The following is a 15,948-nucleotide window of genomic DNA, read 5'->3' as shown; positions in this document are numbered from 1 at the left end:
TGTGGTTACATGAATATGCATAGGGTCATTAACATATGACATCTTACATAGGTATACATGTGAACAAAGAATACTGTGTGTGTGTGTGTGTGTGGTGTCCAGATGTGACCCTGTGAAGACTCCCCAAAGCTGGTGCCAGGAGTCTAGCGGTCCATCTGAACAAAAGGCTCTTATACTTAAACAGATATACGTGTGCTTGCTATACCATAAATCAATAAGAAAAGATACGACCTCTCCTAGGAGGTGTGATCTACGCCGGAACACTCTGTAGAGGGAGTGAACGCACTCCCCCTTCATGCTACACAGAGCTGTTACAGACCTCCTAGGATGAGACATTCTTTCAATCTACAAATGATTATACACTTCTAAGCATATGTGGGTAAATGTTTCTAAGCATAAATGACAATCAACAATACAAATCTAACAATGACCGATACATGCAATATAAAAACTAAGTAAATACACTTCATATTAAAATATAGCACAGCAAAACAACATCCGTCCTTCCCTGGATGACACATGTGATGTTACAACACTAGTGAAATATTAGTGTCATTTCATTCATTTCAAAGGTTTATTTGCATGACGCACAAACAGACACAATTGAAAGGTACAAATGTGCATGACACGAATTCAAACGTGGTGTAGATGTGTGTCACAAGTTGATCTGGCTGTAGGCTGTGGCACTTGGCCAGAGGTGGCGCTGGTTGACTCGACTCCATGTTAGTGCACAAAGTAAACTGCACGCTGTAGTTGTGAAGCAAAAACGCTGAATTCGGAGAAATAAACCGTGCGAGGGGAACGATAACGACGACAAGAGTCTCCTGATCGTTTACTCCCGTGAACAACATCGGCATGGTGTTAATTGTTTGCTGTTTTCATGATTGCGTTGCGCATGAGGATATCACCAGGTAAACTCGCCACATTTTTATACATTTTGTTGTTCAACAGCATCAAGACTGACGGAGTGTGTTTGAGATAACCTTACAAGTGTCACAGATGACACATTTGGCGTGTTTTTGCTGGTTTGTCGGTAGCAGCTCCTGAAACGCAAGACTGCCACACATCTGTTCGACTAACGCCAGTTGATCTAAACGCCAGTAGATCTGGAACACCAGCAGCCGCCTCGGGTCTCTCCTCCTGCCTCACCTTCCCTCATCCACCTGTTGCCTCTGTGGAAGCTCCGCCATAGCCACCACCAAACAACTGAGTTATTTTTACACATCGGCCAGCATCTGGCCAATCCACCATCTCTCATAAATAAGTCATCAGCCCACCGTGCAAATGTCAGATGGCTAGTCCAGCTATGTTAACTTGTTAATCTGCGGTGCCGTCTTTCGTGCTTGGCTCTCCTACCTTTGCTAACATGATGCGCATAGTGCAGAACCCGGTGCTGCATTCACTTACCCTCGGATATCTGAGCTTCACTGTGAAACCATAATCGTACATTTGATATTTCATTAAATTTTATTGTTTTAGCTTCGGGATGGCACCTGGGGTGGCCAGTCTGGTTGGGGGGGGGGTGGCCTGTGCCCCCCCAGACCACCCCGCTGGACACGCCATTGGTTTGAATCCTGCAGCTTATCACACATTTGATTTCCATGTGTGACAACTGCAAGTGTCCAGAGTGAAGACAGACTGAGGGACCCACTGCTGCACATTATCTCTGAGGCTTTGCACCCCTGATGATCCACCAGGACAAACTCAGCAGTGTGTGAGGAAGAGGAGGAGGAAGAGCCAGCAGCAGCTGACAGATGGAGAGAATAGACAGAGTGTTCCCTGTTTGTGAAGGACTGCTAGAAAAGTTTAGAACTAACTAATGGGGCGATTGTGGCTCAAGAGTTGGGCGTTCGTCTTGTAATCGGAAGGTTGTCGGTTCGAGCCCCAGCTCCGACAGTCTCGGTCGTTGTGTCCTTGGGCAAGACACTTCACCCGTTGGTGCCAGTGTCTGGCAGCCTCGCCTCTGTCAGTGCGCCCCAGGGCGGCTGTGGCTACAATGTAGCTTGCCATCACCAGTGTGGATGATTGTGTATAGTGTAAAGCGCTTTGGGGTCCTTAGAACCAAGTAAAGCGCTATGCAAATACAGACCATTTACCATTTAATTGTCTGTCCTGAATCAGTCTTATTAGGTAATGTTCAAATAATTTTATCATCCCAGTGTTTTCAGTGTGGGAGAAAGTACTCAGGGCCTTCAAATTACACACTATGAAAGGCAGCAACAAGTTTAATATTCAGAAACTTAAAGTATGTATCAGCAGCAGAATGGACCTAAAAATAAATGTTTGTTTTAGTTCTATGAAGCTTTGAGTATTTTGGATTAGTAGCACTGCTGTGTTTGTTGTATCATATTGCTGTAATTGTTTATATGCTTTATATATTCTGAGATAAGTTGATCTATAGTGTTACATCATATTCTATAAGGATGTTATGTGTTTGTAGGCTTTCTGCCCAGTTTGACCCATTTAGCAGAAGTCAGCCTGTTTAAGACTCTGATATCTAAAGCAGTTATGACATGGTCTGATTTTCTCACCCAATAAAGGAATATTTAATATATCAGTCTAGTCTTCATTCTATCAAAAACAGTTATCACAACTTGTACATTTTCTTTTTACACATATATGTAAGCATTGAGCCAAAATAGAAAACATTAAACATGTTAACAACACAAAAGCCATATTAAACACAGACTACTTTAGGCCCGGAAGTAGGATTCGTCACGTCATACCTTAAAGACCGGATTAAGATAAGATAGAACTATTAATCCCTCGGGTGGGTTCCTCTGGGAAATTCGATTGTCTCCCCAGAAACATTTCTATTGTGTTTTGTGTGCTTTTTCAGCTTTTTTCTTTTTGCAGAGTTTTTGTTTTTGCTGTGTTTTTGTTTTTGCAGGTGTTTTTCCTTTTGCAGGTGTTTTTCCTTTTGCAGGTGTTTTTCCTTTTGCAGGTGTTTTTCCTTTTGCAGGTGTTTTTGTTTTTGCAGGTGTATTTCTTTTTGCAGGTGTTTTTGTTTTTGCAGGTGTTTTTCCTTTTGCAGGTGTTTTTGTTTTTGCAGGTGTTTTTCCTTTTGCAGGTGTTTTTCCTTTTGCAGGTGTTTTTCCTTTTGCAGCGTTTTTCTTTTTGCTGGTGTTTTCTGAAGTTGCAGTGCAGCATTTTTCTTGAAGTTGCAGTGCAGCATTTTTCTTTTTGCTGGGTTCTTCTATTTGCAGCATTTTTCTTTTTGCTGGTGTTTTCTGAAGTTGCAGTCCGTTCGGCCTCTCAGGGCCACCGTATTTATTCCCATCTTGTGGCAGAACATCTGAGGGAAGGACAATAAAACTGAGTTAAACAACCAAACACAACAGTAGACACAGTACACTGAAAAAAAAACGGACTGGCCATCTCTTGGATTTATGTAAGCATCTTGCATGTATTTAACACAATTGCCTCATGTTTTAAAGTTAAATGTAACTATATAGTGTAAAAACTACATGATATGCAGAAAGGGTGTATTAAATTGTTTATATCATGTTCAGGTGAAGTAAGTCAATAAGATAGCAACGTTAAATCTCGTGAAACCACGCGTGATTTCATCTCGCGGGCTTTGGATCGTGGTTTAAAAAAGGTATCCATCTCAGTCAAGTCGAGCAGCCAACTCTACGTTTTTTGGTATGACTTGATTTTTTGAATTCATATTTACCATATTTCAGCCAAATGTAGTTAAACGTCTAGAGTGTCGCCATGTAACATGCTAAAAGAGAGCCGTTAGCTTATTTGCTGTTTTATCTGTTGTCAAAGAATTGGCGCTTTTTCATCTGAATTTGTCATTGGCACAAGAGCCGTAATATTACATTAAACCTAATTACGAGGCACTCATAACATAATTTGGTTTTCTGTGTGAATAGATTTGCCAACTGACTCTTCAGTTACATTGTGTATTTACTGCACCGTGGTATTAGTGAGATTTTGGACATTGAAAAGCTTTAGCTAATATCATCAGCGGCATTATGCTAGCTTACATCCCTACCCCTCCTGCCCTCACCTTCTGTCCTTTTGTTTTTGTTTGGTTTTTTTGGGGGGGGTTTTGCTGCACATTGAAAGATGACCTCTATTCTGCATTTCACCAGGAGTCAGCTGATGGATTGTGGGTTCAAGGTGTTATGGTTAGAAAGTATATTCTACTTTTGCTTAAGGTTTCTGTAACTTAATTATAATAAGGTTTTTTTTTTATAATTATTAGGTGCATGCATAATCAAACAGACTGAGAAATCCAAAATCTGCCATAGGTTTAACTTATACCTGTATGTATTGTCAGAAAGGTGAATACTGGACTCACATTAATGCACACTTGAACTAAAATGAGGTTGTAACTTGTGGGTGGTTGGGTTGCAAATCAAAAACAAACATCTTTGGATTTTTTTAATCCCATAAGATCTGGAAACACAGTTTTTATTCAACAAAACATTACTGATTAACCAAGCACAGTGCCTGCTGTTATTTCAAAATAATTTTATGTCATTTCAGATAAAATGCAGGATTCCAGCGCATCCCAACCTTGCCTTTACAGTCAAGGTTTCTGATGGAGCTAAGTTTCTCTCTGACAGTCTGCTGAAAGTGTTTGCAAAGTGATCGAGGAAACAGGGCACAAAGCTAAAGGATGTAGCTGCCATGATGACAGTAAGAACTTTAAAATTCTTTAACTACAAAGTGTATATGTATTGCATTAGGTCAGTAAAAGATTTGTATGCTGCATCCATTAAAACAGTCAACTATTACCTGTGAGTACTGATTCCACTAAAAGGATGCCATAATTTCCGTCATGCATTTACTGGCCCACTGAGAAAAATGTATCTTTTTTTAAAAATATATGTTCTGGAAACTATATATCCATAAAGTTGATGTCAAACAGGAACTTTTGACATTGCTTTGTAGATGCTGGTGTTGCATGTTGACTGGTTTAAAAAGTCAAGAGTTTTTGTCTGGGATCATTTTCTTCTGTGCTACTGAAAAGTTCACAAATCTCTGTTTTCTTTGTTATAATACTTAACCCTAGAACACTATCGCTGGGTGATTTACACCCGAGCAAATACATTTACATGATTTCTCTCTCCTGCAGCTGTTTGCGTGTCGAGGAGCCTGTGCCTTCACCAGGGAAGTCTCAAATGTCCCAGGAATGGGTGGACCAAAGACCAGCTTTCCAGAGTCATTATTACTCTAATTTGTCATGTGTTGTCATATTTTGATATATTTGATTACTTTTTATTGGTTATATTATATCGGGTAAAAATCACCTGGCATTAGTGATTGTGTTAGTATTTATAGCGATAGTGTTCTAGGGTTAAGGATGACATTAATGCTCGAAGGGAGTCCCTCATCAAAGTGCTCCGCATCTGTGTGAAAGACAATTGCAACATCTTGGTGCAGGAGTTCACGGTGAGTGTTTTATGAGTAGACTGTGGCTTTGCAACATTTAAAAATGCATTCAGTTATCCACTTGATCCTCATTGGACTGGTTAGGACCAGTAGTCCTCTTTAATAATTTGAAGTTCACATGAGGCCTGGTAGTGAACTCGGCCGCCGGCCCTTGAGGCCTCACCCCCACCCCTATATTAGGGGTCACATCAGTGTGAAAAAACTTTAAATTTGTCATTCTAGTGAACAAAGGAAAATCCCACCAATATTTACATTAGCTTTTGTTTGAAAAAAAAAAAAAGACCAACTGATCAACAGCTAACCAAATTGTGGGGCTGAAAGTCTAAATTCTAACATCTTCTGAGTGACATAAACTGGATTTCTGATGGGCCGGTGTCTTTCTAACAAAAACTAATGTAAAGTATTTGAAATTATTATGTTTTTCACCCTCTCTTAGAAACTCTGTTAGACCATGAATGGCAGCATGGCAGGCCACTCTTTGGCTATAACTATTTACTATGTTGCTTGCATTGGTTTAAATTACTCTAACATTAGAACTGGTAGATTCAAAAGAGATGAGTTTAAAAAGGAATCTTAAAGAAATGTTTTGTGTTTAACCAGGACTTGACTGAGGCCACTGCACAGATTGAGAAAACCACAATGAACATCTGTCTCCAGAGGATGCGCCAGGCAATGACTTTACTGATGTTGGCATCATCATCGAGGGTATAGTAGTTCTTCAAGATCTGGATAACGTGACCTTTGCAGTAGCCATGCTGTTTGGACCTTTTTTATTCCTTCAATATGAGTTACCCATCACAACTCTGCTACACTTTTGAGGTGATTCAAAGGGTGGTAATGGAGTTGGATGCAACTCAGCTCTCAAGAAAAGCTCACAAGTAAGACAAAACTGCTCCTGCTAGGAAAGCTCACTGTTATGCATGTGAGGTGATCAGCTCTAGGTAAGAGGACATTTAAATCTCACACTTGTTCTGCTGCATTTTTGAAGCTCAATTCCAGGAACAGATCGCAGAGTTCATTTTTATATACTCTGCAACTGCCATGAGGACATGGCCGTTTTTTTGTTGTTGTTGTTTGTTTTTCCTTTTGCTCTGTACAAGTTCTCTGTTTGTCTGTTTGGCAGCATTTTTCAATTTCTGTTTGTATTTTTTCTTTCTTTTACTAGTGAAGAGATGTAGCGTGAACAGTTATACAGTCTAAATATCCCATATGGGTCGTGTGAAATGGTATTTTCAGTTTCATTCAGTTGAAGTAAAGAACGTTGAATATTTCTAAGTGTGCTGTTTTGAACCAAGATGTCACAGTATGATCAGTGCTGTAATTTTTGACAGTCACTGTATCAATGTTATTTTTGCATCTCTTGAATAAAGGTTTTGACCTGCAAGTGCTAATTTCTTTAGTTATTGGGGTAAAATGGGTAATGTTAATAGGAAGGTGTTTGCCAATTCAGTAACCTAATTTAATGTTAATGGAAACTAACATTACCTCAAATTGTTTAGTTATAATTGTTGTTTAACTGAATCTTGACATCAGAGGCCTTAAATAGAATGTTTTGTATTGTTCTTTCCCAAGATGGTTACCTGTAACGTTTTTCAAAAGAAACAGTCTAATTTCTTTGCTGTGATTGATTCCAGAGAACACGGAAGAACTGACATTATTTAACTGTTGATTTATATAGATTCAGTAGACGAGTAATGTCAGTTTAATTCTTTATCTACTTTCAATGCAGTGAAATTAGACATTTTGTTTTGAAAGGTTACTGGTGGATGCCAGCAACCATCTTGGAAGAGAACAATACAATCTGTTATAAAGGCCTCCATTTGAAAATTGTGTATTTGATACTAGAATATAATAGCAAAATAGCAAAGATAACATGTAGTATTTAAGTGACCAAGTAGTATTGGGTAAAAGTTATTGAATGGTGTTGGGATAAAGTGAGAAAATTGTGAAGGATTAAAATATTCCAAGAGCTCAAATTACTTCATCAAAACATGTTTAACCTCCTAAGACCCAAACTTTTCCACGGCTTGCATTTTTAATTTCTCTTTGATATTTGGGCATATTCAGACCTGATGAATGTAAAAACAAACAATTACCAGATTTTTATTTTTTTTACCAGATTTTTGTTTCTAAGAAAAATGAGAGCCACATATCAGGATATTCATTTAAAATTTCAATAGAACAGTAGCAGTATAATGTCCTCGTAAATGGATATCAGGCCCTTGTAGAGCAAAATTGAGTATTTTGGTCTAAAACCCAAAATGTGATGTCCACATATGTGTACGCCAGGTCCTAGGAGGTTAAGTCACATTTTATCAACACAAATTGCACATGAATAAATTGTGTTAATTTAACTCAATTGTTTAAGTTGCTGCCAAAGCAAAACATCTGTGTGCAACAAATGTCCACTATTGAATTAAGTAAATCCAACAACATATTTTTTTCAGTGTATTTCTATACAGTGTTACGTGTCTTACCGTGCTGACATGAAGACACTTGGACAGGCTCGGATAAAAGGGGGGTACAACTCAGCTGTAAACTCGCCAGCTGAGGGAAAGTTTCTTTAATGGCGCCATCGGTTTGCAGGAGGTTCAGGAAGTCTTTGCATGTTTCTTCTCCTTTATTCATGATCTTATCCACGAGCTCAATGACGTGTGTCTCCGCATTTGCGTTGTTGATGCTTTTAAGATTCTTGTACTCCCGCTGAGTGATCAGCTTATTCTCATCAACTTTGTTGAGAATTAGCCCGTAGTCTCCGGACAAAATCTCATGAATGGCTGTTTTATTGCTCCTTATTGCATTTTGGGCCGACATGCTGAATCTGCGCAAAGGAAAGAGTCAGAGGTGATCCTAAACACTACTGTCTATGAGAAGGAAGTGGTTTACTACAGCTTACTATCGTAATAATAGCTGCACATTATATTACATAAAACGTAATTCTCTTACGGTCAGTTGGAACTTCTGCTGTCCTTGAAAACGAAACCTCGTTCCTTCTTTCAAATAACATTGAGCTCGAAACTATCCCGCCTTCTGAGAACAGACTCGGAAGTGACTCAGATCCTCCAATAACGACTACACGCTATACAATAGCGCCCTCTACTTCTGGACAGCAGGAATAACAGGTTTACAGCCTTTGGTGTAGCACTGAGAAGAAGCTGTGCTGCAGCATCCCTGTCGCAGCAGAGAGTATTCCCCACAAATCCCCCACCCTGCTGCAAAAACGCACAGTATTATTACACAAACATAACATATTTTGTAAAGATCTCACAGTGAATTTCACACTGAATTTATCCGTGCGTGCGTGTGTGTGTGCACGCCCATGTGCAACTGTACATTGTAAATCATGATTAAAAGACATAAAAGCTGCATTTTAAGAAATAAATTTATGGTGCGCATTGTATTTACCATGATAATTTATTTGGTGAAGGCAGACCCTTTGTATATGTGGAAAACAAACCACATATCTGCCAACCTGCTGCCTCAGGCTCAGGTGTTCCACTCCCATTGCCCCATTCCCACACACTGATATCTGAGGATGGAGGTTAGTTATTTTATGTCATAAAACAAGTGGAATTTTGTAAGGAAAAAAAATCTTTCCTTTTTGCTAAGGCATATAGGATTCCCATGATGCATTGAGTATTTCTTCCTCAGTCACATTTCTCACTCACTGTGTGTTAATAGACCTCTCTGCATTGAATCATACTTGTTATTAATCTTCAGCTCTCTTCCACATCATGTCTTTTATCCTGTCTTCCTTCCCTCACCCCAACTGGTTGCAGCAGATGGCCGTCCCTCCCTGAGCCTGGTTCTGCTGGAAGTTTCTTCCTGTTAAAAGGGAGTTTTTCCGCTTCAAACTGTGGCCAAAGTGCTTGCTCATAGGGGTCATAGATTGTTGGGTTTTTCTCTGAATGTATCATTGTAGGGTCAACCTTACAATATAAAGCGCCTTGAGGCGACTGATGTTGTGATTTGGTGCTATATAAATAAAATTGAATTGAGGCCATGGTTCTCAGCCGGAAAAGGGTGGAGTGCCCACTCCGGGTCGGGGATGAGTTCCTGCCCCAAGTGGAGGAGTTCAAGTATCTCGGGGTCTTGTTCGCGAGTGATGGGAGAAGGGAGATCGAGAGACGGATTGGGGCTGCAGCTGCAGTAATGCGGACGTTGCACCGGTCCGTCGTGGTGAAGAGAGAGCTGAGTGTAAAAGCGAAGCTCTCAATTTACCGGTCGATCTACGTCCCTACCCTCACCTATGGCCACGAGCTGTGGGTAGTGACCGAAAGAACGAGATCGCGGATACAAGCGGCAGAAATGAGCTTCCTCCGAAGGGTGGCTGGCCTCTCCCTTAGAGATAGGGTGAGAAGTTCGGCCATCCGGGAGGGGCTCAGAGTAGAGCAGCTGCTGCTCCACATCGAAAGGAGCCAGCTGAGGTGGTTCGGGCATCTGACAAGGATGCCCCCTGGGCGCCTCCTAGGTGAGGTGTTCCAGGCATGTCCCACCGGGAGGAGGCCCCGGGGCAGACCCAGGACACGCTGGAGAGATTATATCTCTCGGCTGGCCTGGGAACGCCTTGGTATTCCCCCGGATAAGCTGGAGGAGGTGGCTGGGGAGAGGGAGGTCTGGGCCTCTTTGCTTAGGCTGCTGCCCCCGCGACCCGGCCCCGGACAAAGCGGATGAAGATGGATGGATGGATGGATGAATAGAACAAACAGCAGCCCGATATCAGTCAGAGCTGCCATTAAACAGAAGCTATGAACACAGCTCTCTTGAGTGGGCAATTGAAGAAGTTTGTTTCAAGTTTTAGATTTAGGTTGCTCTTCATATTGTTTTGATGCCACCAAAGAAGACTGTGTTGAAAAGCTTTCAGTAATGAACCGTTTTTCAGTACAAGCTTAAATGCTTCAGAAAGCTTCATTTAGCCTGCAGAAACACAAAGTCCATTGAGCCAAAATGGAAGGAAACACACGGGCAGACAAAAAGTACAACACAACAGAAAGCTAGGACAAACCGAGACTTTATATACAGACAGATGGAGCATTAATAGAGAATGAGTCACATCTGGGGGAAAATAAGAAACAGGTGAAAATAATCAGATAACTAAACAGGGGAAGCAAAAACGCACAGGAGACAGACTAAAAAAATAAAACAGGAAATGGCGACTAAATAAGATATGGATGAAACACGGGAACGTAAAATAAACTTAACCAAGGAACAGAATACGATCAAACTAGAATTATGAACAGAACACAGACTACAGGTAAAAAGGCCTGAGGATATAGACATAATGAAACCAGCCATACTATAAAAATAAAAATTGCATAATTACAACAGACTAAGGGTCAAAGAAAAACCTAAAAATAACAGAAAATGAGCAGGAAAAAACAAAAACAAAACACACACACACCAAAAACAAAATCAGTATATATAGTATATAGTAACAAAATAAAAATGAAACAAATGCTGTTGTAACTGAACTAACTCCATAAAGGTTTAGTTTCACCAAACTAAAGAAAACAAGAAAACACCTGCAAATATTTTCTAAAAGTAGTGTTTGTTTTAAATTTAAAATATTGTACAACAAGACCAAGCTGCAAACGTGAACGCAATTCTTTTTTTCAACTGAAGCCTTTAATCGAACAATCAAACAAACAAATTGCCACTCTCTTATGGCCAGACACGTGACAGCTCTTCTGCTATCATTTTGTTCACATTTAAAATAAAAATGTAGACATAAGTGTACACATTAGTTTTTGAGTGCTAGTGAAAAGGGTTTTCTTTTTGTTTGTACTCTCTTGAGAATTTTTCTCCTCAAAATGCAACATTTGTACTTGCAAAAATTATTTACGTGCGCTTAGAATAGAGGCACATGATCTATAAGTCATTTCTAAATGTTAATGTTTGGTTTATTTCGGTGTTTTATTGGTTCCTGACTAAATCAGTTTGGCTTCATAACTGGACCGTTTAATTTAATATTGAAGCCTTACTCTGAGAGCTGTCAGTGTACTTTGAATTTCACCCGTCATATCCCCCCCGATGTAAAATCTTCTGTTGTGGCGGACCACCAGGTGGCTCCACTCACACCCAAGTTGAAGGGAAGTGTTGGGGTGGAGACTTTGGCGCTCAATATATGTGAAGTTCTGAGAGTCAGTTAATAAAGTTGGAGTGAGACACAGAGACCTCTCCTGTCGTTATTACATACCTCCACATTGGTGACCCCTGTAGCGAACATGCTAAGGCTCGACGACGAAGCCAGCTCCAGCCTGGAAGCATCGGCTGCCGCCGGACTTTCACCTCCGCCGATGGCTGCGTTTGCTGTGGCGCTTAAATTGCCGGATTTTTGGCTTCACGATCCTCCTTCATGGTTCGTGCACGTAGAAGCTCAGTTTGCTCTTCGTGCTCTTCAGCTGACGATACTAAATACCACCATGTGGTGGCCTCACTTGACCCGCTGTCAACCCGCCGCGTGATGACTCTCCTCCGGGACCCCCCAGCCCAAGGCAAGTACACCGCCCTCAAGGCGCTGCTGCTGCGGCGTTACTCCCTCTCTGATGCTGAGCGAGCCGAGAAACTCCTTTCCCTCGCGGGCCTGGGCGACGGCACCGCTCTCGAGCTCATGGAGAGCATGCTGTCCTTGCTGGGCGCGGATGACGGAGGATTTCTCTTCACCCACCTCTTTCTCCGACAGCTGCCGGCTCCAGTGTGCGCTGGCCTTGCCAACTCCCCGCTATTGGCCACGAAGGATTACCGCTCCCTTGTGGAAGAGGCGGATCGCATCCTCCTGGCTACCAGGACTTTCGGCATCCAGGCGATTGTTCAGGACTCACCAGCGTTTTCCCCCGCCCCCTCACCGATGCTCCAGGGGCCCTCCGACTCGTCCACGGTGGCCGGAATCGCTGCACGGCGGCACCGCGGAAAGGGGCTTTGTTTTTATCACCAGCGTTTTGGAGCGAAGGCACGGCGCTGTCTCCCGCCTTGCAGTTTCCAGACCCAGGGAAACGGGCATGTCAGCGCTCTGTAGCAGCCGCGACCGCTGGCAACAAGGAAAGGCTGCTTTTCTTAGAGGACTCAAGCTCGGGGAGGCGTTTCCTGGTGGACTCCGGCTCACAGAAGAGCCTTCTTCCCCCGGCTGGCTCGGACAGGCTAGCTGAGGGCTGCGGGCCATTGCTAACAGCGGCTAATGGCTCTCCCATCAAAACCTTCGGTGAAAGATTGGTGACTGTTTGCTTTCACGACCGTGACTTTCAGTGGAACTTTGTTGTTGCTGTTAGCTCTGTGCCTATAATAGGCGCTGATTTTCTTTGTGCTCACGGACTACTGGTTGATGTTGCTAACAGACGTTTAATTGATGCTGTGTCATTTTCCTCATTACCCTGTTTGACTCGGGGTGCTCAGCCCGTGGTGCATGCTAACTCAGTAGATTCGGGTGACGTTTTTCAGTGTTTGCTTTCTGAGTTTCCCTCACTCTCTGTCCCCACTTTCTCGAGCACTGTGACGAAGCATGGGGTGGAGCATTACATAACTACAGTAGGGCCCCCGGTGTTCGCGCGCGCGCCGCCTCAACCCTGCCAAACTGGCTGTCGCTCGGGAAGAATTTGCCACCATGGTGCGTCTGGGCATCGTGCAGCGTTCGAACAGTGCCTGGGCTTCTCCGTTACACATGGTGCCTAAATCTGATGGTCGGTGGCGACCTTGTGGGGATTTCCGCCGTCTTAATAATGTCACAGAGAACGATCGTTATCCCATTCCCCACATCCAAGATTTTTCCGCCCATCTTGCGGGGACCTCGGTTTTTTCGAAGATCGATTTGGTACCGGGATATCACCAGGTTCCCGTGCGCGCGGAGGATGTCCCCAAAACCGCCGTAATTACACCTTTCGGCCTTTTCGAGTTTCTGCGCATGCCGTTTGGCCTGAAAGGTGCCGCCCAAACCTTCCAGCGGTTGATGGACTCGGTCTTGCGCGGGCTGCCCTTTGTTTTTGTATATCTTGATGATATACTGGTGGCCAGCAGCTCGAAGGAGCAGCACATGTTCCATCTGCGGCAGGTTTTTCAGCGTTTGGCGGAGCATGGACTGATTATTAATCCGTCTAAATGCCAGTTTGGGTTGCCCGTTCTCGATTTTCTTGGGCACCGTATTTCCGCCGAGGGTTCCGTTGCCTGACAAAGTCCGAGCTGTTTCGGAATTTCCGCGTCCCACGAATGTTAAGGCACTGCAGGAATTTTTGGGGATGGTGAATTTTTACAACCGTTTTCTCCCCAGAGCGGCACACCTGCTGAAGCCCCTTTATGGGGCGTTAAAAGGTAAGAAAGCTAATGACTCCGTTGACTGGTTTCCGGAAAGCATCCAAGCGTTTTCTGATGCTAAGTCAGCGTTGGCTAATGCTGCCCTTCTGGCCCACCCATCCCCCTCAGCGCCGATTGCGTTGACCACCGATGCGTCGAACATAGCAGTGGGTGCGGTGCTGGAACAGCGAATCTCGGGTGTCTGGCAACCGCTCGCCTTTTTCAGCCGTACGCTACGTGACAGCGAACGCAATTACAGTGTTTTTGACAGGGAGCTACTGGCGCTCCACCTGGCGACTCGTCATTTCCGGTTTTTTCTCGAGGGTCGTCACTTTACCGCATACGTGGACCACAAACCCTTGACGTTTGCCATGTCCAAGGTTTCTGATCCATGGAGTGCACGCCAGCAGCGCCAGTTGGCAGCCATTTCTGAGTTTACCACAGACATTCGGCACGTGGCTGGTAAATCCAATCATGTGGCTGACTGTTTGTCCCGTGCGCTGGTTTCTCCCATCTTTCTCGGCATAGACTACGCCGCCATGGCTGCCGATCAGAGCGGTGACCCGGACATCCTCGCGCTTAAATCCACCCAGACGGGCCTCATACTAGAGGACAGACCCGTGCAGGACGGTGGTCCCCTCCTCGTCTGTGACGTTTCCACCGGCCGCCCTCGCCCAGTGGTTCCCGCTTCCTGGCTTCGTCAAGTTTTTGACTCGGTACATGCTCTCTCTCATCCAGGGGTCCGGGCCTCTGTTAAACTGGTCAGCTCTAAATTTGTTTGGCCAGGCCTTCGCAAATCTGTTAAGGAATGGGCGTCGGCGTGCATTCCCTGCCAGCGTGCGAAGGTTCATAAACACACCAAGGCGCCCCTGGAGCCGTTCTTCATACCTGGCAAACGTTTCGATCATGTGCATGTCGATCTGGTGGGTCCTCTGCCGCAGTCACAAGGTTTTACGCACCTTTTGACTGTTGTTGACCGGACCACCAGGTGGCCGGAGGCGGTCCCCCTGGCGTCCACTACCGCAGCAGTGGTGGCCAAGGCGTTTTTGTCAACCTGGGTCTCGCAGTGTGAGACACAGAGACCTCTCCTGTCGTTATTACATACCTCCACACTGTTCTTATTTAAACGGCTGACTGTGAATTGAATTTAACATTAAAAATATTTTTAATACAAGAAGAAACATTTTCACCGGGAGCAAAAATAGCATGTTAATAAGTGGACATCCTGAAGATTGTATTTTAAATATTGTTCAGTTCTCTTCCAAACCCCAGCAGCTGTGTGTTGTAAGTTTTGAGTGTCTATTAAAATGAAAATAAAAGCATTCTAACATCTCACCTGTTTGTCTTTATTCAGGCATACATGTGTTTATTAATAGAGAGATTAAGCTTGTGTTTCTGACATGTAGTGGCTTTGCTTAACCGTATGAAGCTTATTAGACATTATGAAACAGATGATACGTAAAAGCAAATTTTGCCAAAGTGCTTAAGGTACTTTTTAATTATTTTTTTCTTAAAAAAAATCTACTACATTATGTGCATTTTTTTCATTTCATGTGTAATTTCCAATGCAAATATTAATCACAGTTACATTAAGAAGGAAACGCAGTAAAAACTCAGGAACGGAGATGTCATCACGTACACTGCCGTCCTCGGGAAGTCAGGACTCCCATGTGAATCGACAAAGTCCGGACTGGCGAGAGAATTGAGAAACTGCCATTATTTGTTGTATTTCGTCACTGGGAGCCTCCAAACATAAAAACTTGAGCCTAAACAGAAACACGTGAAAGGCAGTCCTGCTCGTGTATTCATCACCAGGAGATATCAAAGACATGAAAGGCAAAATCGTGTGCCATAGCCAGGGGTTAAAGTGGGCCCGTGTTTTTATTTATTTATTATTGCAATGGTGGCTGATAATGAAGTCGTCAGCAAAGAACAAGTGACCTTTAATGAACGCAGCACATAAACATAGTTGAATGTAGTACAGCTTACATGTGTGTTTATCAGTTAGCCATCTTAACTATATTCCTGGACAGCATTATTCTTTGACAGTATTCCACAGTGGTGCAGTTTGGTATGTAGCGCAGTGAGTTTTAGGACTCAGTAATGCAGTGCAACGTTGTTATTGTTAAGTGTGATTCATCACTAAGCTGTCAATCACTTGAGTTGACCTCATTTAAATCGATAATAAAATATAAATATTATACATATAAGAAACCCCAAAGAATAAATTCGAAACCGAATTGGTTAAGAAAGAACAAG

The 15,948-nt window shown here is 43.0% G+C and overlaps 1 long non-coding RNA gene and 1 pseudogene across 2 annotated transcripts; both read left to right on the top strand.

Annotated features, from left to right (window-relative positions):
* The first annotated feature begins 677 nt into the window (after positions 1–677).
* LOC147308894 (uncharacterized) lies at positions 678–6,793 on the top strand. Of its 2 annotated transcripts, XR_015125979.1 has the most exons (4): positions 678–911; positions 4,501–4,653; positions 5,093–5,409; positions 6,010–6,793. It is a non-coding gene; the product is annotated as an uncharacterized LOC147308894 (long non-coding RNA). The 2 variants fall into 2 exon arrangements; XR_015125978.1 differs by having other exon boundaries at positions 5,093–6,793.
* Positions 6,794–10,109: 3,316 nt separating this feature from the next.
* Positions 10,110–12,554, top strand: LOC147308893 (uncharacterized; annotated as a pseudogene).
* Positions 12,555–15,948: the final 3,394 nt, after the last annotated feature.

The sequence above is a fragment of the Aulonocara sp. 'chitande type north' Nkhata Bay genome, linkage group LG18 (genome assembly GCF_057382095.1).
Source record: "Aulonocara sp. 'chitande type north' Nkhata Bay isolate Kocher_YH1m ecotype deep benthic linkage group LG18, A_spYH_male_GT1.1, whole genome shotgun sequence".
Lineage (NCBI taxonomy): Eukaryota > Metazoa > Chordata > Actinopteri > Cichliformes > Cichlidae > Aulonocara > Aulonocara sp. 'chitande type north' Nkhata Bay.
This window is presented reverse-complemented; position numbering and strand designations above follow the sequence as displayed.